This window comes from Danio rerio, chromosome 14 (genome assembly GCF_049306965.1).
Source record: "Danio rerio strain Tuebingen ecotype United States chromosome 14, GRCz12tu, whole genome shotgun sequence".
Classification (NCBI taxonomy): Eukaryota; Metazoa; Chordata; class Actinopteri; order Cypriniformes; family Danionidae; genus Danio; species Danio rerio.
In genome coordinates this window covers 16,285,173-16,310,000 of record NC_133189.1, presented here as the reverse complement: position 1 = coordinate 16,310,000, position 24,828 = coordinate 16,285,173, and the positions used below count along the sequence as shown (strand labels likewise).

At 35.2% G+C, this 24,828-nt stretch overlaps 1 protein-coding gene and 1 long non-coding RNA gene across 3 annotated transcripts in view; one reads left to right on the top strand and one right to left on the bottom strand.

Moving 5' to 3' along the window:
• rraga (Ras-related GTP binding A) overlaps positions 1-24,828 on the bottom strand; it is a 143,651-nt gene that overhangs the window by 60,857 nt on the left and 57,966 nt on the right.
• Positions 5,818-7,030, top strand: LOC108179316 (uncharacterized). Its single transcript, XR_012389650.1, has 3 exons — positions 5,818-5,850; positions 6,691-6,774; positions 6,907-7,030. It is a non-coding gene; the product is annotated as an uncharacterized lncRNA (long non-coding RNA).

The following is a 24,828-nucleotide window of genomic DNA, read 5'->3' as shown; positions in this document are numbered from 1 at the left end:
TTTAGGCTATTTGTTAAGTTCTTCAAAATGTAACGTTTAATTGTTATTATGTGTGTGTTTATACAGACAGCTTGTTAAAGCCACCCCCCAAAATACAACACTGTGTATGGAAAGCATCGTCAATGCACCGTGATGCACCGAGATATCGAATTGAACCAAATCGATGCCATGATAATCGTAACCGAACCGTGAGACCAGTATAGGTTCACACCTCTAATACATACACAAAGAACTGGTTCTAAAACTAGGGTTCCCCTTCAGACCAGGAACATCAATGCTGTGGAAACTTCCACAATGGGGATTTTGTCAGAAACCAATCATTTGAAAAAGTATAAAAACAGGCCTATGAAATGTCAATGAGTGCAAAGCTGGAGTCAATGACAATCAGTCATGCTATAAAGATGCGGCTAGTGCAATGCTCGACATCCTTTTCGCTTTCAGAGCCTTTATGAGCTTTTAAGAGATCACTGAGGAATTCTCCAAGCTGTCTACACAGAGAGAGATCGAAAAGCAGCTTCTCTCGGTATAGAACTTGTACACACATTGGCAGACGGTCGAGCTGGGTTCTTCTCCCTTGCCTGGCAATCGTTGTGTCCGGTCCTACAAGAGCGATTTGCATAAGGAAGCAGGTTTCCTAAAAGAGCAACATGGTCGTGTAGTGCGTCTTTTTAAAGATGTCATTCCGACCGTGCGTTTCTGGATGTGGTGGTTCCCTGTCCCCAAATGAGGGGCACGAGCACTGCGTTGCATGTCTGGGGGTACAGCATGTTAATGCCACCACCGCTGTTCCTTGCCGAGGGCACCTGCCATTGGCACGTCAGCGATCATGCGGGTGGGACCAATTGTGGGGGCTCTGCCAGCCTGGTTAGCGCGGACCAGCCCATCGCAGTGGCTCATCCATACGATCAGACTTGGCTATGCGAGACAGTTAACGAAACGGCCTCCCAGGTTCACAGGCATGTATTTCACCAGGGTCAGCCCTGTGTCTGCCCGTGTCTTGCGAGAGGAGATGGCTGTCCTCCTGGCGAAGTATGAAATTGAGCCGGTCCCTCCACCGGGGATGGAGGGACCTTTATCTTTATCAATCCCTAAAAGAGTGGTGGGCTACGACCAATCCTAAATCTACATGTTTTGAATCGCTGCCATCACAAGCTGTACTTAAAAATGCTTACAAGGAAGCGCATCTTCCAATGCGTTCGTCCTCGGGATTGGTTGGCAGCAATAAACCTAAAGGACACGTATTTTCATGTCACCATACTTCCACGCCACCGGCCGTTCCTGTGGTTTGCGTTCAAAGGTCGAGCATGGCAGTACAAGGTATACTTCGGGCTCTCTCTGTCTCAATGAGTTTTCAAATAATTTCAGAGGCTCCTGGGGCATATGGCCGCAGCCACGCTTCTCAAATTGCTCCATATGAGACCACTACAGCATTGGCTTCACGATCGGGTCCCCAGACACGCATGGCACGCGGGTGCACACAGAGTAACTGTCACTGCGCTGTGTCGCCGTTCCCTCACCCCCTGAAGGGACCCCTCCTTCCTACGGGCTAGAGTGCTCTTAGGTCAGGCATCCAGGCATGTTGTTGTTTCAACAGATGCTTTCAGTACGGGTTGGGGGGGGTTGTTGCGGGCATGCTGCTGCGGACCTGTGGTAGGGAACCCAGCTGCATTGACAAATCAACTGCCCAGAGCTGTTGGCAGTGTTTCTTGCTCTGTGCCTCTTTTTACCAGTGCTGAGGGGGCAACATGTGCTGGTCAGGACAGGCAGCATGGCGATGGTAACGTATATCAACCTCCCGCCGCATGTCTCAGCTCACTCGCCGTCTGCTCTCTGGAGTTATACGCGGCTGAAGTTGCTGCGTGCTGTTCACATTCCGGGGGAGCTCAACCGTGCGGCCGACGGGCTCTCACGGCAGCTCCTAACCCCAGGAGAATGGCGACTCCACCCCGAGTCTGTTCAGCTGATATGGGCACGCTTCGGAGAAGCCCAGGTTGACCTGTTTGCTTCTTCGAGAATGCCCATTGCCAGTGGTTCTTTTCCCTGACACAGATGCACTGGTCTACAGCTGTCCTCAGGGCATGCGCAAATATGCATTTCCCCCAGTGAGCCTACTCGCGCAGTTACTGTGCAAGGTCAATGAGGACGAGGAGCAGGTCTTGCTAGTTGCGCCTCTCTTGCCCAACCGGACCTGAAACTAAGAACTCTCCCTCCTCGCAAAGAATATATAAAAAATAATCAAAGAATAAATATTAAGACCCTAAAAAATATCTTAATTGAATAAACAAAAATATATATATATTAAGTGCAAAATAATAAAGGTCGCCCCAGTTATTAATTGTTACCATCAGCAAATGGTAGAAACAGCTGAGAGCAGACCCATAAGAATTTTTTTTTTTTTTAACTGACCAACTGCTAAAAGGTTAAATGTCCAAAGTTTCAATTTCACACAGAGCTTTTTGATGAATTTTTGATCCAGTTTCGAGCTGAAAAATATCTTTCACTCTGGGCAGCAGAAATAGAGAGTTATTGTATATTTTATTGTATATTGTATTGTATAATAAAAATGTGCAGTATGGTTCTGTAATAAATTACATATTTAATGCTTTGTTTATTCTCCACAAATAAACAGGTAGCACATCATAATAATAATATAGATTAACTTGCACGCATATCCACATTAATAATCTGTGACAAATTATACTGTAGATTAAAGTGCTCGCATATCTACACCATTATTACTGTAGTAAATTAGCTCAAGGTTATTCTTCCCGTGCCTTTTCCGCCAGTATAATGTTGTGACTTATGATTTAGATTTCAAGGCTCGTGTACCTTCTGGAACATTATATAGCGGAATAGCTTAGCGGGAGGAAGATTCATTTGAACGGGGCTTCAAATGAGTTGACTCTTTTGATCCGAACAAACAAATTGTTCAGCGATGCTATCAACATAAAATTTGAGCAGGGTAGCAAGATCAAAGTTCAAGACATTAGATTCATTAATAGACACAGGCACCTTTCTTTATACAAAATTAAACTTTATTGACTTATCTAACAAAAACTAACATCTAACACAAACACACATTCATACAAGCATAGGGAAGAGTAGCAAAACGTGAGGTAAGAGGTTGAGAAGATGTACAGATGGAAAACCTCGTGCTTTGTAAGCACAGACCAAGCAAACCAAACGTAATCAAATTCAATATAACCCTTCTATTGTCTCTTTAGGGTAAGTTAGTTCACACCAGTTTAGATGTTGGGAGAAAGGTGATACTTGCGGTCTGTTCGTGATGTCCGAGCTCCCGTTGTTGAGCACGTAGTTGGCTGGCTGATCCTTTGTTGGTTGATGCCGCAAAAGTTTCTGAACAGGGAAATGTCAGAGCATGGTGCGATTAATCCCTTTCTGTCTGGGTTTCCGCCTGCTTTCTTGAAGGTTTCAATACTTAGGTTTGTGAGGAAGTTGCTAAGTTTGAAGAAGGTTTCAAAACAACATGGTTTCAGAGCAGAGAGGGGGGTTGCTTGGAGTTGGGAGAGAGAGGGGGAGCTTCCAGGCAGCGTGTTTGAAGAAAGGGTCCCAAGAGAGGACCCAGGAGAGTTTGAACAGAGAGATCCCAAAAGAGGAGAGAGGTGCCAAGGGAGGGGCGTAGCTCTTGGTCCTAAGCATATATAGGGCAGGTTCGGATCCACCCTCCATGAAAAGTTGACCAATTAGAAGCTAACTTCCTGGAATATTAAATTTACAGCTCTTTGTCTGAGGCAGAAGAATTTGCATAAGGTATTTTATGCAAATCGGGACAGAAATGTTAAAATCTCTTAAAACGTTAATATGTTGCACTCATATTAAAATAAAATGTCAACGATCGATTTGTACAGCTAGTAAGCTTTTCAAAAAGTCCAAACTTGAACAGTATAAGAGGATGTTTAGCTTAGGTACTGTTGTAAAAAAATAAATGAGCGGAAAGAAGAGAGAACCCAGTCCAGGAGACTCGAAACAAGCAGAATTCCTTTATTGAGACGTGTTGGTTAATCTACAGTCATACAGCGTCTTTAAGATGTCCATGTGTCTGCAAGAGCCTACTAGAGGTCTGCAGTCTGCAAGTTCTTTCACAAGTCTCTCACAAGTCTCACATAAGTCTAATTTAAGACAAAGATTTCATGGCTATATTGTGTTCTTAGGAGGAGGGGATATGGCTAAACAAAGCATGCAAATTAAGAGTTGTGGTCGGCAGGGTGAACTGCTCTTTCAGGCTTTGATCTCATCATGTTCTGGAGACAGAAACCGCCTGACCATTTGATCGAAAAGAGAAAACAATAGACACCCCATGCTGTGAAACTGATAATTGCATCACTTTGGCTTAGCCTGTAGTCAGCAAGGCAAAGGTTAAATGACCCTCCTAGCTGGCATGTCAATGAAATAATATAATTAAAAACAAGAGAATATAACTTTTCAGTTATACGTAGATTATTGTTCATTTGGAATTAGATGATATAAATTTATATTTCCACAGTACAATTAAAATTATATGAAGGAGTATTAAAACCAAAAATATTAATACAAGAGAAAGGGAAACTTTGCAAAACATATGATTAAACATAAAGAGAGTAAAGTTTATATGAAAACAGTGTTAAACAAGCAGTTTAAATAGTCCTTTGTAAGTCATTCCTGTGCTTAGTGCCGCATGGCACATTTCTTTGGGTCGTAAATACCTTGGAATCATTTGCCTTCTCTGGGCAAAGTTGTCTGGTTGTGGAATAAAATGCAAAATATTTATGTGTCTGGTCAGCCATATTCGTTACAGTGCAAACACTCACATGAAGGGACTAAGCCAACAAGAAAATGAATGAATGAATGAGTATAGAACCTTTCATAGTTTGTATTAAAAAGTAAATGCTGAGTGAAAATGATATTATTATTATTATTATTATTATTATTATTATTATTATTAATACAATAATAACTATTATTATTCTTCACATTGTTATTAAAAACAACCAAAAAACACTACAATACTTATAGTAACTTTATTTGAAACTTTTAATTTGCAATTTAACTTTATTTGGTGCACATTTGCAGAAATAAGCTTGCACGCACATTATCATCTCGTGTTTATTCATTACCCTTTACAAAAAGATAGGCATACTTTGATATTTCCAATATTTAAAAATAAACCACGCACTTAAAAATATGTTTCTCAAAGGACGATATAGCATCATTCTGTCCTGAGCTAAACCACGCCCTCGTTACGATGGTTGCGCTTACGTAACGTCAACGTCTCAGGCGGGAGAAATTGAAAGCATTGTACTTCAGTGGGGAAAGAGGCACGCCGTGGAAGAGCAATCTTAATAGTAAGTGTGCAAAGATTGTATGTAGTTCTTTGTTTAAGACACTTCATCTAAATTTGTCCTCCTAAATGTTCATCATATACGGCTTGTGTAACTGATGACAACCGATTAAATTCTTATTTTATCTAGTAATTTGTTAGCTCCAAGTTTAATGATAATTTGAGAAATTATATATGGTACGACAGCAATAAAATAATAAAAACATTTAGTGTGGATGTTCCCAATGTTTAGATGCAAACAAAACAATATTATTTATAAATGGATTATATATATCATCTAGGGAAAACAGTGTAAAATGCGCTTATTTTCGAGATAGCACGCTTCCATGCAGACTGTTTTTTTTAAGCAGAAGTTTAGTTTCATAAGAAACGCATGCGTGAGTCAACTCCTGACCCAAACTCCAACCCAGACGGTGGCGGTAATGTTCCAAAAGCTGGTTGCCAAACGCTATGAAGATCACAAGAAGAAAAAGAAGTTTGGCGTTTCAAAACAGTGGATTCCGGTCAGAAAGGTAAGGTTTTTACTGCTTGTATACTGTATACTTTGCGAATTTAATGCTTAAAACATTTTCACATTGTTAGGTTATTGTTAGGTTATTGTTTAACTTGTTTATGCAGTGCATCAGTGATCGTTTACTGTTCTCTTCAAATTATCATTCTATTATTAAGAGAAATATATTAGTATGTGCTTTAATTTATATGTGTTAGCCTATGTGAATCAATTATATCTTATGTTCAAGCTGTAATTTGCGCATGTAAAACTGAATTCCTTAAAGCAGATTTTAAAGGGTTTTATTTTTTGGTTATTGACAGTTATAATTTCTGATTTAAATGAATGGGTATAAATTAATATTTTTTCAGTTAAGTCTTACTGTTCTTGTTTAACAAAGGTTAGTGAGGTCATTTCGTAGCACATCACAGAGACCAATAGCACATTCTTATGTACATGTGAATAGGCATGTTATAGTTGGGTGATTAAAGTCCATTATAAGCTGTAAACTGCTGATACATTTTCAACATAGATTGAGCTTTTCAGACTTTACATTACTAATTGCTTCACAAACAGCTGAAATGATTTATTGTTATTGGCTATCATCATCATCAAACATTTTACACAATGGTAGGTTATCTTCATGGGTACAGAATAATGCATGTGCTTGACCATCTTACAAATCTATGTCAAAGATTCATAAGGCTGTCACTCTGCATGAATCTCTGAATAAATCCTGTGTAACCTTTAGTGAGCTGATTATTTACACTATATGTATTATAGCCATTAATTAACTTTGATAGTATTTCAGGATTTTAACTTTTTTGGGGGAGGTTAACAACAATGTGATGTTTTATTATAGACACACATGAGGAAGCTCGAATCAGCTTGGCTTGCAGACAGATGAGGACGATGATCGCCCGTCATACACCTAAAGAAAGAACAGGTTTGTTTGCAATTATTTTAAACACATACTGTCAACATTATGTCATTGATCTATTACACTGCCATTGTCATTGATCTAGTGCCCTGCACTATACTAAAGTAATGTTTTGTTTTGTAAATGTATCTGATCAAGGGGCATTAAAGACACAACTATAGTGAACGTGATGAAGAAAAATTATTTGGAAAAAAGAGGCTGGAGAAAAAACTGGTATGAAGATTTCAGAAATTGATGCAGCACCGCAAGTACCATCACCACCAATGACTATGGCAGGATCCTTAAGAACACCATCAAGATGCACAAATGCTGTACATTTCAGTACACCTATGAACATTTACAGTCCTTGTTTAAGTGCAGTCGGAGATCAAGACAACTTATTGCAACTCGTCATGTCTTTGTAAGAATTCAAGACATCACTAAATTTGTAATGGCTTAATGCAGCTAGAAAGTAAAGATCAACTAGAGAATATCAGCAGTGTCTAACCCACTGTTGTATTTACACAAGTTGCATGAGAATAAGCTACAGGTTGATTTATACTAATTTGTTATTTTTCTTTTTTAGCATGACTGACAAAAGTTTTAAAATCATGTGACGTCATAAAGCAGCAGCTGGGCCTGATTCTCATAAACCAGCAAAACCAAAACAGACGTGATGAAATTCCTGATGTAAACACATTTGACCTTCCTTTGTCCAATTTGATTTGGAAAAACTTGAAAATCAACTAAAGGAGCAGCCCGAACAAATGAAGAAACTGGTAAGTTTCTTGCTTATTTCTAAGTGTTTTATGTTTATTTATTTATTTATTTTATTTTTTGCTTCGTAGGTAGCCTACTTTGGAATCATTGGTGTTTTCCACTAAGCAGTTTGGTGTGTCCCGGGAAAGCTTTTGGCTCACTTTTTGGCTGAACAAATTAACTGGAGCAGAGCAAACCAAAATGTGGCCTTTCATGCACTCTCCCTTAGGACTGTCTAGTCAGTAAGTTGGTTTTAAATATACATTTCAGTACAATTAGGGACTGTTCCATCTGTGTATTTCTTTGAATCATTAATCTGAGGAACAAAACATCTATATATAGTCCCATTTAGGTTGTACTTGTATGAGAGCAAGCATCTTTCTTTTTTTCATTTGTACTTTTTCACTACTAATTGTTTGTTTATCTTTTAATCGCAGATGTAGTGAGGAGAAATGTCCATACCACGCCACTGATAAAGAAGTGGAAAAATGCATTACAAGGTGGCTACAACGTGCTCCTGACAGGGCTGGAGGAAGGAGGGAAGAAGAGAAAGCTAATGTGTCAAATGTCTACATCAATAATTTATTTTTTAAACAACATTTTAAGTGTATTAAGATGTTCCCTGATACTTGGGTAATTTGTTTCTTTTATTTGCAATTATATATATATATATATATATATATATATATATATATATATATATATATATATATATATATATATATATATATATATATATATATATATATATAATAATTATATAATTAATATATATAATTTTATATATATATAAAATGACAATATGCTAAATTCTGAAGAAGCATCTTAATACATTTTTTATTAACATAATATAATAAAAATATCAATAAAAAATTGCACAAGATATATAAAGATATACAAGTCAAATTTTATATATATATATATATATATATATATATATATATATATATATATATATATATATATATATATATATATATATATAATCATCTCACTCATTAAATGTATTATTATGTTTTATTGATTACATTTATTAAAAATGTTTCTTAAGAATTCTGCAGTTCTTTTTACAATTTTGACTTGTATATTTTACATATTGTCATGGGTATTTGTAAGATGTTTCTTGCTATATCTTAAATTGGTTTCTATATTCAGGTTTATATAAAATTAAGCTGTTTTAAGATGTGTCTTGTACAATTTTTTAATTCAAGTCTATTGGGAAAACAGGGTTGTTTAAAAAACTTCTATGTATGTGTGCAATTTCAGATTTTGTCTTTAAATCCTCCTGTGTGTCTTTATTGTGTAGTTTTATTATTATTTTTATATTGACGTTCTTGTGCACTACAAAATATTTTATTCAAGTTTAGTATTATTTGTTTATTGCAATCAATAAATGTTTATTATTATTATTTATTTTGTCCTTTGTTTAATAATTTTTGTTATTGGATATGTATGCTGTTTGCATTTTATTCAAAGGTTGAACGCATTGCCTACACTTTGCCTTTACATTATAGCCTGCGTTTGCTGGTATATAAATGCAAATGGTTGTAATACCATGTATCAAGTACCAATATAATACCAAAAGGTTTTATATCAAGGTATATTGAGTTGCGCCAGCTCCGGGCTGCAGCGCACATTACTCGCGGGCCGATTCTGGCTCGGATGAGGCAGCGAATCTAGCTGGAACTGGCCCAAGTGTATTTTACTATCTAGGGTGGCTCTTAAAGTGACAGCGCGTATATTCCAACTGCTTATTAGTATATTAAGCAAACAAAATCAAATCAAAACCAAAATAATAGTAATAAATCGTTCATTTTGAACTGAAGGTGTATACAGTGGAACACTTATTACTAAAGTAAGATCCTTAACTGGCAGTTTTAATACCATATTTATCCATGACCAGCCAAGGTACCAGCACAAAACATGTAATTATGCAAGTATAGATTTTGAAATGAATTACAACAAATACTAAGATTTATATCTCAAGGCAACTAGTAATTCAGATTGATTGCCCTGCTAAAAAAAAAAAAACAGCCAATGCTGGGAAGGTATGTTTTGATGCTGGTATGCTGGTCTTACTTGTTTTAATGCTGGTTTTGCTGGTCCTGCTGGTCTCAATGCTAGTTTTGCTGGTCCTAATGCTGGTTTCAATGTTGGTCTTGCTGGTCTCAATGCTGGTCAGGAGCAGCACTTAGACCAGCAAAACCAGCATTGAGACCAGCACTGAAACCAGCAAAACCAGCATTGAGACCAGCATCAAAACATACCTTACCAGCATACGCTGTTTTTTCAGCAGGGTGTTGTGAATAATTTATGGGATATTCTAAGGTTATTAAAATTGATAGTGTAAGGTAGTCTCAGAGATGTGCTGTAATTGTTATATAATTAATATAATTGTGTTTCCTTCTCATGTGATTAATTTGACTTAGTGTTTGTGTTTTTTTTTTTTTTTTTTTTTTTACAGATACACTACCTCGTTTTTGTACTTTAGTGAAGTACTGCAAGAAAATGAATGTTTTGGTAAAATGTATGTCTTTTTTGCCATGTGTGTTTGCTCGGATAACATATAATTTCTTAGTACTAATTTCCTTTTGTATTTTCTTGTTCTCTCAACTTCTGTCATTTTTGGCCATCCAGACAAGAAATGTTCAGTTAACACAACTTTTGCTCTGGTAACATATAATTTCTTAGTACTAATTTCCTTTTGTATTTTCTTGTTCACTTAACTTCTGTCATTTCAGGCCATCCAGACAAGAAATGTTCAGTTAACACAACTTTTGCTCTGGTAACATATAATTTCTTAGTACTAATTTCCTTTTGTATTTTCTTGTTCACTCAACTTCTGTCATTTCAGTCCTGCAGACAAGAAATGTTCAGTTTGCACAACTTAAAAATATTTGTTGTGCTGCAGGTACAGGTTTCCAGAAAACTACTAATGTTAAGTTGACTCAACTAGACAATTTTTTTTTCACTGACAAATTATTTTCAGTCAGTGTAGCTGATGTTTTCAAAAGTTGAGTAAACAAGAAAAAACAGAAGGAAATTAGTACTAAGATTTTTTTTGTTGAACTGGCTTAAAATTTTTTACAGTGCAGAGCAGAAGATTATGGCTGTATCAATGTTCATAAACAAAACTTTATTAATTTTATAATAATACATATTGCACATATTATCTTTAACTTAAATACATTTGCAGTAGCTAAATTGAAACACATTCCTCACAGAACATAAAATAATGTCTGACTTTAAAGAATAATTTTATTTATCAAATTTCATTTTCCACTTTTCACATGGGAAAAGTACAACAATGTAAAAAAAAAGACAGAACTGCAAACTCAAGTGTAAAGCTGACACTGTTTATTAGAGCACTTTATCTTTCTGGGCTTTTTAAAGAAGAGTTAAATATGGGAATGCCTCTAATTAAATTTTCTTTCTGGCCGAAAGTAATACTATTCTTTCTTTTAAACTGTAATGGCCCTTAGCAACAGAATGATTTCTTATTCTTATTTAACAGACAATTAAAACAACAAAAATGTTTAACACCAGCATTTAACACCTTTTACATGATGATTGATATCAACAATTGCATTTCCACTAGTAAAAACTATAGTTATTGATATAAAAAATTACATTTTCACTAGTAAAAAGTAATTATAGGCTGCCAACCAAATTGAATTGTTGATATCAACAAATGAATTTCTATAGTAAAAAAATTGGTTTGCCACCCCCCGGTTCTCATCTTTTTGGTAGAGTCTTCGACACCCTGCCACCTGATATCCGTTCCATGGTACTACAGTTACTAAAACCCCAAAACTTCAATTACAAAGCTATTTTGTGAAAATAGGAGAAAAAATGTTTTATTTTGTAAATATTTTATTTTTGTATTTTGTATCCCACCATATTGTGAAAATAACATTTTAATTAGCCTAAATTAAGCCTTTAGCAATGCATGTTACTAATCAAGCAGAAAAGTTGACACATTTACAATAGGAAATTGCACTAGCACATAATCTGTACAAATGCTTTTTTACATAAAATAAAAATGAATACTTTTGATTCATTATAGGTAAAAATCCATACATGCAACATAAGACTGGTTTGTGATCTACACTCTCAGAATAAAAAGGTACATGTGGTACAAATAATGCTCCCTAAGGAACAGTTTTGTATCTTTGTAAAAGTTTTACCTTATATGGTACAGAAAAGACCTCTTATGATGCTGTTCTGTACCTTTTATAGTACAGTTGAAATGAAGGTACCCAATTGGTAAAGCAAAACTATAGCTATTGTAAACTAAACATTTAAGGCATTTAAATAAACATTTGGGAAACACTTTCTGTTGAATACAGTTTCATTATTGATATACGCACCTTTTGCCATTTGCTTTCCACTGTGCACATGAGCTGGCAAAAGTCCTGCTAAGTGTTCATGCTGACATTTTACTATTAAACTAATCAAACATTGTGCATACAGTATCTCGTTACAATTCATTAATTCATTTTCATTTCAGCTTAGTCCCTTTATTAATCTGGGGTCGCCACAGCGGAATGAACCGCAAACTTATCCAGCTTATGTTTTACGCAGTAAATGCCCTTCCAGCCGCAACCCATCACTGGGAAACATCCATACACACTCATTCACACACACTTATACACTACAGTCAATTTTAGCAAACCCCATTAACCTGTACCGCATGTCTTTGGAGTGTGGGGGTAACCAGAGCACCCGGAGGAAACCCACGGGGACACAGGAAGAACATGCAAACTCTACACAGAAATGCCAATTGACCCAGCCGAGGCTCGAACCAGCAACTTTCTTGATGCAAGTTGAACGTGCTTCCCACTGCACCACCGTTCTCGTTCACCGTTTGCGCCTTCTCTTTACAATACTTTTGCATAATTCAATTTCCATGTTAAAATTAAGTAACTTCAATTACAAAGCAATTGTGTGACAATAGAAGAAAAAATGTTTTATTTTGTACATGAGAGAAAGTGTTTCTGTAACATTTTTGAGAAAACTGTTGTAAATGATTAGCAAAAATAGATCTTTTGATTTATAAGTATTTTTTATTCTTTTTTGTTAATTGGAAAGGTCCATTTACACAAAAAGAAACCTTTTTTAAAAAAAATATTGTTTAAAAATGTATTTGATGTTTTATATTTTCTGAAAATAAATTGACCCATGATTGTAGATATTGCAAAATGCCTTTAAATAGTTTTTGAAGAAACAGATTTGACACTGTTAAAGTAAGTGTCTTGTCACTGTAATGGTACCTTCATGGATCAGATTTGTACCTTTGTACTATATTGTATCTGCAGGTTTTAAAAAACCAAAGTTACATTTAGGTTTCTCATGTTAAAAATCAAGTCCTTAAAGGTACAAACTGCAATGGTACCAATTTGTTTCTTTGTCTTATGCCGAGTTCAGACTGCATGATTTTCAAAGTAGCCATGTCACAGATGTTTTCACACTGCATGACTATCTGGGCTAGCGTTTTGTCGCTGCTTTGTTTAAACTGCAAGATGGATCAGCGTCAGGGGCTTTGACATTGCATGACTTTACAATCGGAAGAATCACCGACAACTTCGTCCAAACTACGTGTTACAGCCAAAAACACGTAGTATACATTTTGTTTTTAAATATATAACGAGAAAAAAGTCTTTAATAGTGTAGAAAATTTACATATTTGCTCACCTGGGTTTGAAAGGAATTAGCAATTTCTCCTCAACTTTCTTTTTAGACCCGGTAGTGATATTGCTCACATGTCAAACAGACACGGGTGCTCCAGCCAAATTTCCACTAGTTTTTTCTCCGTTTCTTGGGTCAAAATAAACTGAAAATGAGCGCTTTTAACTTCTCCCACAGCCTTTCGCTGGCCTGCACAGGTACACACACACACTAGTCTAGTGAATGCTGCTCTCTCATTAGCTGTTGGCTATCGCCAATGTTTTTTTCAGTCAAAACTCATTTCATACTACATGATTTGAATCGCCGACAGCTCTAGATATTTAGCACACCAAATACCTCACAGGCATCGGCGACTCATCTGCGATTCTCTCAGATCACGTGTTTGATAGTAAATACTGTGTGATTGTCACTTACATGCGCGAGCACCGATTTGCCTGTGATTTCAGGCATTTGTCGGCGATTTCTCAAAACCTGTAAGAGAGTCAAAATCAGGGTTAAAATCATGCAGTCTGAACTCGGCATTAAAGTACAATTCTGTTCCATAAAAAGTTACCGCCCCAGTGACAAGGGTTTGTACCTTTTTTGGTACAACATTGTACCATTTTTTTCTGAGAGCGGAGGCCAGGGTCACATTTTTCTATATCAGTTTTTTGTCCATTTTGATGAAACGATAAGGTACATTGCCCAAAGAGAAGATTTGTCAAATTTTTAGACACAATTAGTTCTGTAGTCCCATACCCTATTTAAACTAAGAACACCATTTTATCTTTTGAGTTATGATATTCTCCGTCTATTCCAATCTGATATATTGTTTTGTAAAAATAACACTATGATATAGGCAGGTCACAAATAAAGCATTTACTTATTTTATTTTTAAAAGACTTATTTTATAACTTAATAGTTGTTGGTCTTAAGCTTAAATACATTTATTGTTACGATCATAGATTAAAATAAATGTAAATTAAAAACTGACCTTTGTCTAAACAAGAGTTGTTTTTGTGCATCTGCTTTCACTATCTTTGCTCTTGGTCTGACCCAAAGTGAATTGTGGGAAAACCAAATCACATGAATTAGGGATGCTCAAAATAATCGATTAACCGATAACCGAAAGGGTGCATTTGTGACCGATTCATAAGTTAAACGATTAAAATTATTATTTTTTATATTTTTAGTTTGACTGCATAAGGGGCCGATTGAATGCGCCTTTGCGTTAAGAGGGGCATCTTTTGCACACGGCTCATCCCAAAGCAGCAGTTTGTGTTGTCAAGACAACTACAGAGAACTTTTAAAGAGCATGGTTTCCGCTACATTCATTCTTTCATAGCGGGGACTAAAATGCATCCCGCCATGGCTACATTACCCTTTCAAAACATTCAGTTATTGTTGTTGTTGTTTTTAATAGCGGATTATAATCGCATCAAAACGTATTAAAAGGTAAGTGGATTATAACAGTGAAAACTTTTTTGCAACCGTATAGTGCTGTGCGCTATTCTTTAATCCTTTGGGGTTACGTGCTGACTGACTGACTGACAGGTGCGCTATGCGTAAAGCCAGCAAACACGCAGAAGCTTTCAGTTAAGATGAACACAGTTTCTATAGTTATACTTTATTTATAGATAAAGTATGGCTCTGCATATAATCACTCTATCTCGCTGGATTTTATAGCCGTTTCGCTTTACTTCAGGACGCATTAATGCCACTCTGAAGGTCTAATCGCTGTTTTAAGTTATCCAGAGCTGTATGAATGTACAAATCTTGAATATCATAATATTATTAAATAGGCTACTACAATTTTAACAACATATACAGCAACACTTTTGCACAATCGGTATACCCAGCTGATTCAGTCGTTTCATAAGAGGACGTGCTTCTTCTCTTCTTTTTTCCTTGTAAACATAAAGGCAGTGAGGTGCGCCTCGCGTTTTTGGAATGAAAAAGGCACGTTAGCTGTGGTCGGCCACTTGTTTAACTGCAAGACATACTCAACTTGCGGGACGATAACGTATAACCCGTGCCTACAGATACATTTGCCAAAGAAGCAAAATGGAAGAAGAATATTGCTGCTTGAAACAGACGTGTTAATGCCAAAAAACGAGCTGATGTTGACCTGGATCTGCATCATAAACGCAACAAATAGGCTTTACCTTTTATTTTACAGCTTATAAAGCATGTATGCACATTAATGCAATATCATATTTAAACAACACAACGGTTTACAAAAAGTCAACATATGCGCGCAACATATTGTTGTCTTTTCATCACGCAGCGCGCGCACTTGAGCCGCGATGGAGAGAAAGGAAACCATAGCAAGACATAATCTTTAAAATAATGATTTCTATTAAAAATGTAAAAAGGTTTTGTGATTATAATAATACAAGCGGGGCATTACATAAATGCATATTTTCCGTGGAGCGATCGATTTGAGGAAGTCTGCTATTTTATTTGACGGAAGACATAAATATGATTGGAAAAAAACAGCCTATGCCGGTTATTAAAAATAATCAGTCAGTGTTTTCGATTTGTAATATAAATTGATTATTTAAGTGGAAAATAATTTAGGGCAGTCCTATTTATTGTATTCATTTTATTTTGTTTATTCTGTTCTTCTGTGCTAAACACTGCAGTTGCGTGAAAATGCTCTGTTGTATTGTTCTATTATTAATATGCTAGCATATAAAAATAAATCAGTATTTTATGCAATATTTAACCAAGTTATATATATTTAAATAAGATGAAAATGAAAGCACTAAGGACTGAAACCATCTCAAATAATCTTGAATAAAACGTGTTACAGTGATGTACACATGTGCAAACATGTCATGTCCGAAAAAGCCTTTTTAGAGGTGTTTTGCCACCGTACAAGCAAACAGCTAAATAAAGATAGTACGTTTAGAAAATGCAGCATTTTAGATTCTTTTGAACACACATTGGTGCTGCTCGTCAATCAGACTACTCTTCTGCACTTGTTTTTGCTGTCAATTGTTGGAAAAATGATTGATGAAAAGTTTATGATAAACCACTGAGAGTTTCACTTAAGTGTAGACGCAGAGTTGCCATCAGTCAGATTTTGATACAAAACCTGCATTAAGCTACGGGTTGATAATAACAAATAATCGGATTACAAACAACCATTATGTTTACACGCGTTGTAAAATGTGCGGGTCCTTTAAAGAACTGGGCTGCAGTTTGGGGTGTGTGTGAAGCGGAGAGGGAGAGAGAAAGGGAGAAAGGAGGAGCGGTTTTTGGGCAATGAGACTTATTTTCAGTGACTGATTTGTTTTACCACACGGAAAGTAATAATTATTTTGCTACAAGTTACATGTGTCCTCGTTCATTCACCGGCTGCAACTAAAAGAGAAGGCAGTTTACCCCGAAACTAACATTATTTGGCCCTGGAGTAAGGAGTTAATCTGCTATCCCTGCTATCTCTAACACAACAAAGAGACAGAGCAGGAAAGGTTTATATATGTAATATTTTTCCTGAGGCGATTTAAAGCAAAATACACAATGACACTCAATCAAACAAATCTACAATGATAAGGAACATGGTTACTTACTGAGTTATTAACGCACAGCAATGCCGCATGAAGAAATGACAGAATTTGAAGAAATAAACAGTGTGAGGAGATATCCATTAGAGTGCACTGGGCAAGTCTGAACATATTCCGTCCACGGGTGCGCGGCAGGCAGGTCTGTACAATTACGTAATTTATCGGCTTAAAGATATCGGCCTAATTTAGACATCGGATCGATAACATTAATCCTAAAAATAGCATTTATCGGCCGATAATGATGTGGCCGCCGATATATCGTACATCACTAACTTTGAAACTAGTTGAAATGTAAATTCTTGATCTCACTTAAATGTATTTCAACAAGTTTATTTGTTATTTCTGATATCTGAAAATGAATTTCTGATATGAATATAAATTATGATATCTAAATGTTTTTCTTACTAGAAACAATCGCATTCATGATATCAGAAATTAACATTTTCACTAGTGACTAGGGTCGGGCCGATAGATGATGGTATCGCCCATCACCGATGACCGACAGACACCACGATAATAAGCTGGCACACACTAGCCCTGTACACACTAATAGGCCTTAGTTTTTAAATGGCATTTTAAAACGAAAACGATCCACATCCACACCGGCATTTCATCTAGCAATAATTTAATATTTTAATATTTTTTTTTTATAATTAAATAATTAATTTATTATGATTAATTATAATTATTACTCATAATTAATTTACCGCCGCCTATGATGACGATGCCATCGGTTATTGCGATGTTTCATATAGACATCATACGATTTCAAAATGGTCAACATCGCCCAACCCTGCTAGTGACAAACCTATTCTTGTTATTAAATATTACAATTTTTACTAGTAACAATTCAATTGTGGATATCAAAAATAGACATTTGCACTAGTATCCACATGTTAACTGAAATAAAAAAAAAGGTTTTACTAGTAAGAATTGTATTTCTAATCTGTAAAATTAAAATTTTAACTAGTAAGAAATCAATTCTTGATATCAACAAATTAAATTAAACATCAAAATTAAATTTAAATGGCAGCCAATGGTGACATTTTACTAGTGAAAAAACAATTACAGATATCAAGAACTATAATTCTTACTAGTTGAAGTTGAGCTCCTGATATCAAGAATAAACATTTTAACTAGTGAAACTGAATTGTCGATATCAAGGAATAACATTGTTACTTGTGGAAATGCAATTCCTGATATCAACAATTCGCATTCTGAATAATAACATTTAAGTTGTTGATATCATCAATTTAATTCTTGATATCAATTTTTTTTGATAAGAGAATATAAATTCTTGATATCAATAATTAAATTGTTAATATCAAGAATGCGAATTGTTCAACATTGTTTTTTCCTGCAGTCACTGATCCACAAAGCTAAAGCAGACTTAATCTTTAAGGATGCACCACGCACATGAAAGTTGTAAGTAACAAGATGGTCTTGTTGCGGAGAGTTACAACCTTTTTGGTATCCTTGTTGGAACTCACACTGCTAGCGACCAGCAATTTATGTTAATTTGCCAAGCTAAATGCATTTTGTACTGTACAGGAGAAACAGAGAAGATAGAACAAAAAAATCTGTGAAACTGCAAGGCCACCAAAGGAGAACCGCATTATAGAGAGGGACTACTGCAATCCAGACATACAGCATTGGGAGTAATTGCTTCAATTCATTCAATCAAAATTCAATTAAATCAATCAAGAATGACACGACTTATCCATTGCTCCCAATGCTGCTTTCTGAACTGAAATTTGCAAAAACATAATCATAACTAAAATGCTAACTTACAACTTATACAGTAAAAAGATCTCATCTAACTGGGCAGAAATTATTTAAATCGGTTCTCATTTCAGAGACATGTTCACATTGCACAAAAAAATACCCAATGTGACACCCACTTTAATTAAAATTTTTTTTATGGGATGGGTTTATCGGATGTCACATCCCACTGTATCACTCTCTGTGCAATATAGGAAACATATTAACAATCAATATAAACATTACAAATGGTCAATTACTTCTGGTGGCTCTAACTATAGCCAAGAAAGCTATCCGCACGAACTGAAAATCAAGAAATACTATTAATGTTTCATCTTAGAAAAACTGATTAACAGAATACATCTCCACTGAAAACATATCTACTTCCACTCAAAATAATGCGTTAGAATTGGATTAATCTTCGTTCTTTTTTTAAACTTCTATCAATCAAGAATCCATTGATCCTCTTCGTCTGAAGCCATTCCCAACACCACCTTCACCACTTTTTAAACAGGGGGGCGGGGGATGGGACGAGGGTGTAAGGAAGAGGTAGAAACTGTCTAATAATATCCTAAATATAAAAAAAGCAACAAATACACATATGTAGTCTAAAGTTATTAGCAAATTTATGATTCAATATTAATAATTAATGCACGGTTTATAACTCCTGACCACTGGGTGGCACGGTTACCAAATGTATGTGTTTGGGTCATTGTGAGTTGCAAATGACAGACCTAAAGATGAGTGTCAATATGTTTAAGCAAAGGCCTTTTTCACAAACAGTCGAACGCATATAAGGTAGAGCGACAGTCGCTTATCCATACTTCCGGCCGGAGCAATGGAGTCAGATACGCTATAGTTTTCACTACCTCTTTGAAAACTTTGCCAACATTTACAGCGGATGTTTATTGTCTTGTGGACCGACATTATATTGCTTAAAAAAACTTAAAAAGGAAAATTGCATTTTTATTTAAGAAGGTGGGTGACGATCCATACGTTAGCATGATTTAGGAAAGGCTGTTTAAATGTGTGCGAAATGTACCTTTATCATAGTATACGCTCTTAGTTTTAAGATGTTAAGAGATGTAAAGAGATGTAAAGACTTGTCTATGTATATGTGCACTGTTTAATAATTGTGCACAATAAATACATGTAAATTTGTAACTAAACAACATATGCAGCTGATTTAATTTTTGTTTATAAATCACACAATAGTGGTATACAGGATCACTTATAACAACACTGTAATTGAGACATAAAACACTGTTTCATATTTACATTCAATGTGGTTCTTTTCTATCCTACAATATTTTTAGTTGTGTTACTATTTAAGAGTGTTCCTTTTTTGCTCTGACAATGTAGCTATGTTTTCTAAGGTTCTGTTTACTTTGTTATTTGCACAACAGCACAGTAGGGCAGTGGACAGTGTTCAGCTGGAAAAAAAAATCCTTTACTGTCTGAAAGATTTTGTTTATAATTTGAAATGTTATGCAACTTTTAGTTGTAAACAGGAGAAAAACCTGGACTGTATTTTATTTATCAAAGATTTTGTGCAGCTGTTTTTTGTGCAGCTGTTTATTTGTAAACAGAGAGGGAAACCCCAGTGTTTGAACAATATTTTTGTTAAAAAAAAGATTGATAAAATTTTAATAAAGGCTTTAACTGTCAAGTAACCATTTATGGAAAAATACCAGATATATATCGAATACCGTCATTCCTCCTAAAAATACCAGAATATGATTTTTGCCCATATCGCCTAGCCCAGGGGTTCTCAACCTTTTGCAAGCTGGGTCCTGAAGTGGATTTTATACTCTTTAAAGTGTGAAGTTAATATATATATATTCAAATTGTATGTATATAATCTGCTTGTAGACTTGCATACCAATAGAAGAATTACCATATCACAAGAACTGGATAAGTTAAATAGTTACTAGATTTGGGTCAGGGGTTAACCTAGGTGTAAATTGAGGTCAGGGGTTAACCTAGGTGGAATTTGTGTGACATATGTAGAAATAAGGGAAAAACAGATGACAGAGGTGGAATTTGGAGTCAAGGGTTAAACTAGGAGGGATCTTGTGTAATATATGGAGAACAAAGGAAAACAACGGATGTAAAAGGGTATTTAAGTAAAGCCAGCTCATTAGTGAGTCAGAATTTTTCAGACAGAGATGCTACTGGGGGTCTCCTGAAAGTTCTCCTTTGTTGTCGACAATAAAGTATATTCTTCTGATATACATAACCTCCAGACTGAGTTTGATTGAGTAAGAGAAAAACCAAGAAAACCACTACAGTCCCCCAAAGCTGGTTCATTGCAGTTGCAGGTGCTCCACACCCCCACCATCCCCCACCCACCCGCAGCTTGGTTGCGTGCGTGCGTGCGTGTATTTCACAAAAACTAAAGGAAAGAGTTAACAGTAGCCTATATTCTGACTAGTTTATTCGCAGCTAAATATATATATATATGTGTATATAGGGCTGTGCGATAATTCGATATCAATGGCTTGGTTGCGTACGTGTATTTCATAAAATCTAAAGGAAAGAGTTAACAGTAGCCTATATTCTGACTAGTTTATTCGCAGCTATATATATATATATATATATATATATATATATATATATATATATATATATATATATATATATATATATATATATATATATTTATATATGGCTGGGCGATAATTTGATATCAATAATTATCACAATCTAAAATTTTTCGATAAAACTATAATGACAGTTCAATAATTGCTCGATAATATTTACGCACTATGGGTAACGTTGCGCATGCATTTTGCAGCCTGCCCTTCCGGATGCCGCAAGCTATACAATTTTACAGCCATAAAGTGTTAGTTGCACTGAAAGGAGTAAGAAAGAAATAAGGTAACAAAGGTCAGAGTCACAGACATTGTTGACAAGAAACGTCACTAGACTTTATGAGCTACTTAGTTTTTTGTTATCTCACACAAAACAGAGCAACGTGCACCGCAAACTTCGCAGAGGACTCGTGCCATCAAAAGCAGGCAAAGCCACAAACCTGTTTCACCATTTAAAACAAGACCACTCTTATGAAGATGCTATTTACAGACCTAAACAAGTGTTTATAAACCAGCGCAACTACCCAGCAGAGATTCATGTCATCATTTTCGAAAGCCGTGGCTTACGAGAAAACCCCTGAAAAGACAGACGAAAGATATGACAGAACACAATCTCAAACGCATCTTAATTCATTAATGAACACTTTATGCTTGCTGTAAACTACAGGCTGCATAATTTTAGGGTATTTGTTATAAAAATAATAGGATCTTTTGATGTCAAGCTTGCTTCCTTTTTAATATTAAAATATTTGTTCTGAAATCTGTAATACCACTATCGTCCCTCATCGACGGTAAAAGAACCTGCCTTAACATATTTAAAGGACATAATCACAGAGGAGAAATCAGATGCTCAAGACATAATCTTTAAAATAATGACATATTAAAAATGCAGAAAACATATGACAGACGTTTACAACAGCAGTGGAATATTATTTAATTCATTTTTTTCCCACGGAGAGAAGCATCATCCACCCGCAGTTGTTTAAGGCCGGCACGAACTAAAAATATATATCTATACATATTTCCTTGAAAATGTATATTTTTGTAACGAATTTCGTTTTGTATAATGTGTAACTTAATTTTGATGTATATTTTGTCAGTCAGTTATCTAAAGCATTAACAAAAAGAATGAATGACATCTGAGTTGAAGCGCTTTAAGACAAGCCCGCTATATGCTTTAGCGCCAAAAACAATCCAAACTATTTTCACGGTTTCATTTTAATTCCTTATCTAAGCGCGGTCTGAGCAGCATGAACTGGACAGTCTTTTTGCAGCACTGATAGATTTCTTGGGTTTCCTCGAAAGAATAAACTTAGATGGAGCTCAGAAGCTCGCTGTGTAAATGGAGAGGCTCCCCGGCTGGCTCCCGCATGCTTTCGTTGTGATGCGCGATTTGTAAAATGAGCAGAGGTGAGTAGAGTATCCAAAATCTGTACTTAAGTAAGAGTACAAGTACTTGCCGAATTTTTTACTCAAGTAAAAGTAAAAAGTTACTCTAGTAAGAGTAAAAAAAAATTACCTTTTGAAAAATATTTAAGTAATTAGTTACTTAGTTTCTTTTGATTTTATATATATATATGTGTGTGTGTGTGTGTGTGTGTGTGTGTGTGTGTGTGTGTGTGTGTGTGTGTGTGTGTGTGTGTGTGTGTGTGTGTGTGTGTGTGTGTGTGTGTGTGTGTGTGTGTGTATAATATAGGGGGACTTGGTGGCGCAGTAGGTAGTGCTGTCGCCTCACAGCAAGAAGGTCGCTGTTTTGAGCCTTGAATGGGTCAGTTGGCGTTTCTGTGTGGAGTTTGCATGTTCTCCCTGCGTTCGTGTGGGTTTCCTCCGGGTGCTCAGGTTACCCCCACAGGCCAAAGACGTGCGGTACAGGTGAATTGGGTAGGCTAAATTGTCCGTATGTCCATAGTGTTTGTGTGTGTGAATGAGTTTGTGTGGATGTTTGTGGATGTAAGCCGAAAAGAAAATGAATGAATGAATGAATGAATGAATGAATATATATATATATATATATATATATATATATATATATATATATATATATATATATATATATATATATATATATATATATATATATATATATATAAACACACTCTCATGCATATAGTTTGTCAAAATTAACAGTACTCCTGTGACTATTTTTTTCTTTTTTTTTAATATTTCCTAAATGATGTTTAACAGATTCAGGAAATTTTCACAGTATGTCTAATAGTATTTTTTCTTTTGGAGAAAGTCTTATTTTAAGAAAGTCTTTATTTTTGTTTTAAACCCAATTTTAAGGTCATTATTATTAGCCCCCTTCAGCAATTTTTTTTTGATTGTCTATACAGAACAAACCATTCTTAATGACTTGCCTAATCACTTTAACTTTAACCTAATAAACCTAGTTAAGCCTTTAAATGTCACTTTAGGCTGAATTCTAGTATCTTATAAAATAACTAATCAAATATTATTTACTGTCATCATGACAAAGAGTATTGAAATCAGTTATTAGAAGTGAGTAATTCAAACTATTATGTTTAGACATGTGTTGAAAAATCTCAACCTGATATTGTGGAAAAACATATTATATATATATATATATATATATATATATATATATATATATATATATATATATATATATATATATATATATATATATATATATATGAACACCATTTTATGATTTTATGTTAAAAATAATGTTTAAATGTTATATTTTTAATGATTAACAGCCTGAATGACTAATTTTCATTCATTTTCTTTTTTCGGCTTAGTCCCTTTATTAATCTGGGGTCGCCACAGCGGAATGAACCGCCAACTTATCCAGCACGTTTTTATGCAGAGGATGCCCTTCCAGCCGCAACCCATCTCTGGGAAACTGAATGACTAAAATATACTGGGATAATCTGTTATTCCATTAAACAGCTACTTGGTTTTTTCAAAGCAGGCCGATAGCCAGCCTGTTATAAGGGGTCTTTTTCTCAAAATGTGGACCTTTATGCAGTTATTCACCTCATTTACAATGTATGAGATTTAAAAACTGTATTTTAGTGACATTTTAAGCACTGTTTTAGCTGGATTAGCCTGTTAGGTCGTCATCATAATGACACATTTAATATACCAAAATATTTTCTAAAGATTTAGAATAAAGAAAAATGAATAAATACTTATTTTTAAAATACAAATGTCTTAGATCATAAATCGTTAGAAAAAATACTAATCTGTTGAAGTTTTAAATTAAAAACTGTAGCCTATTGTAGCTTTAGACTACAAACTGGCCAGAACATTCAACTGTCCTCAGTCAGAATTTGGCTATTTAAAAAATAAAAAAAATAAAACATAATAATAATAAAAGAGCTTCACAATTTTTTCTAGCCTCTCTTGTAAAAAAAAAAAAACATTTGATTTGATTGAAAATTTATGAAAAAAACATATTTATGAACAAAAATAGTCAAATAAGTTTTCAAATTAATTTTAATATAGCATTTTGCTTGGTCTTAAAGCCTTTTTCAAAGTAATAATTTCACTATTTATGATGACAGTCAAAATAAGGCAAATGAGCTCATGTATGGGACAAATTCTAGATCTTTGTCAGTGAGGGTGAGTTTTTCCAACCACCCGAACCCCTCTGGCTATGGGCCTGCATCAATGACTGTAAAAAATATGGACGACGCGACAGCCCCTTTTCCCATTGAACGCCTTGAGGGCAAAACGCCTGCTTTAAATGCTCACTGATGTAA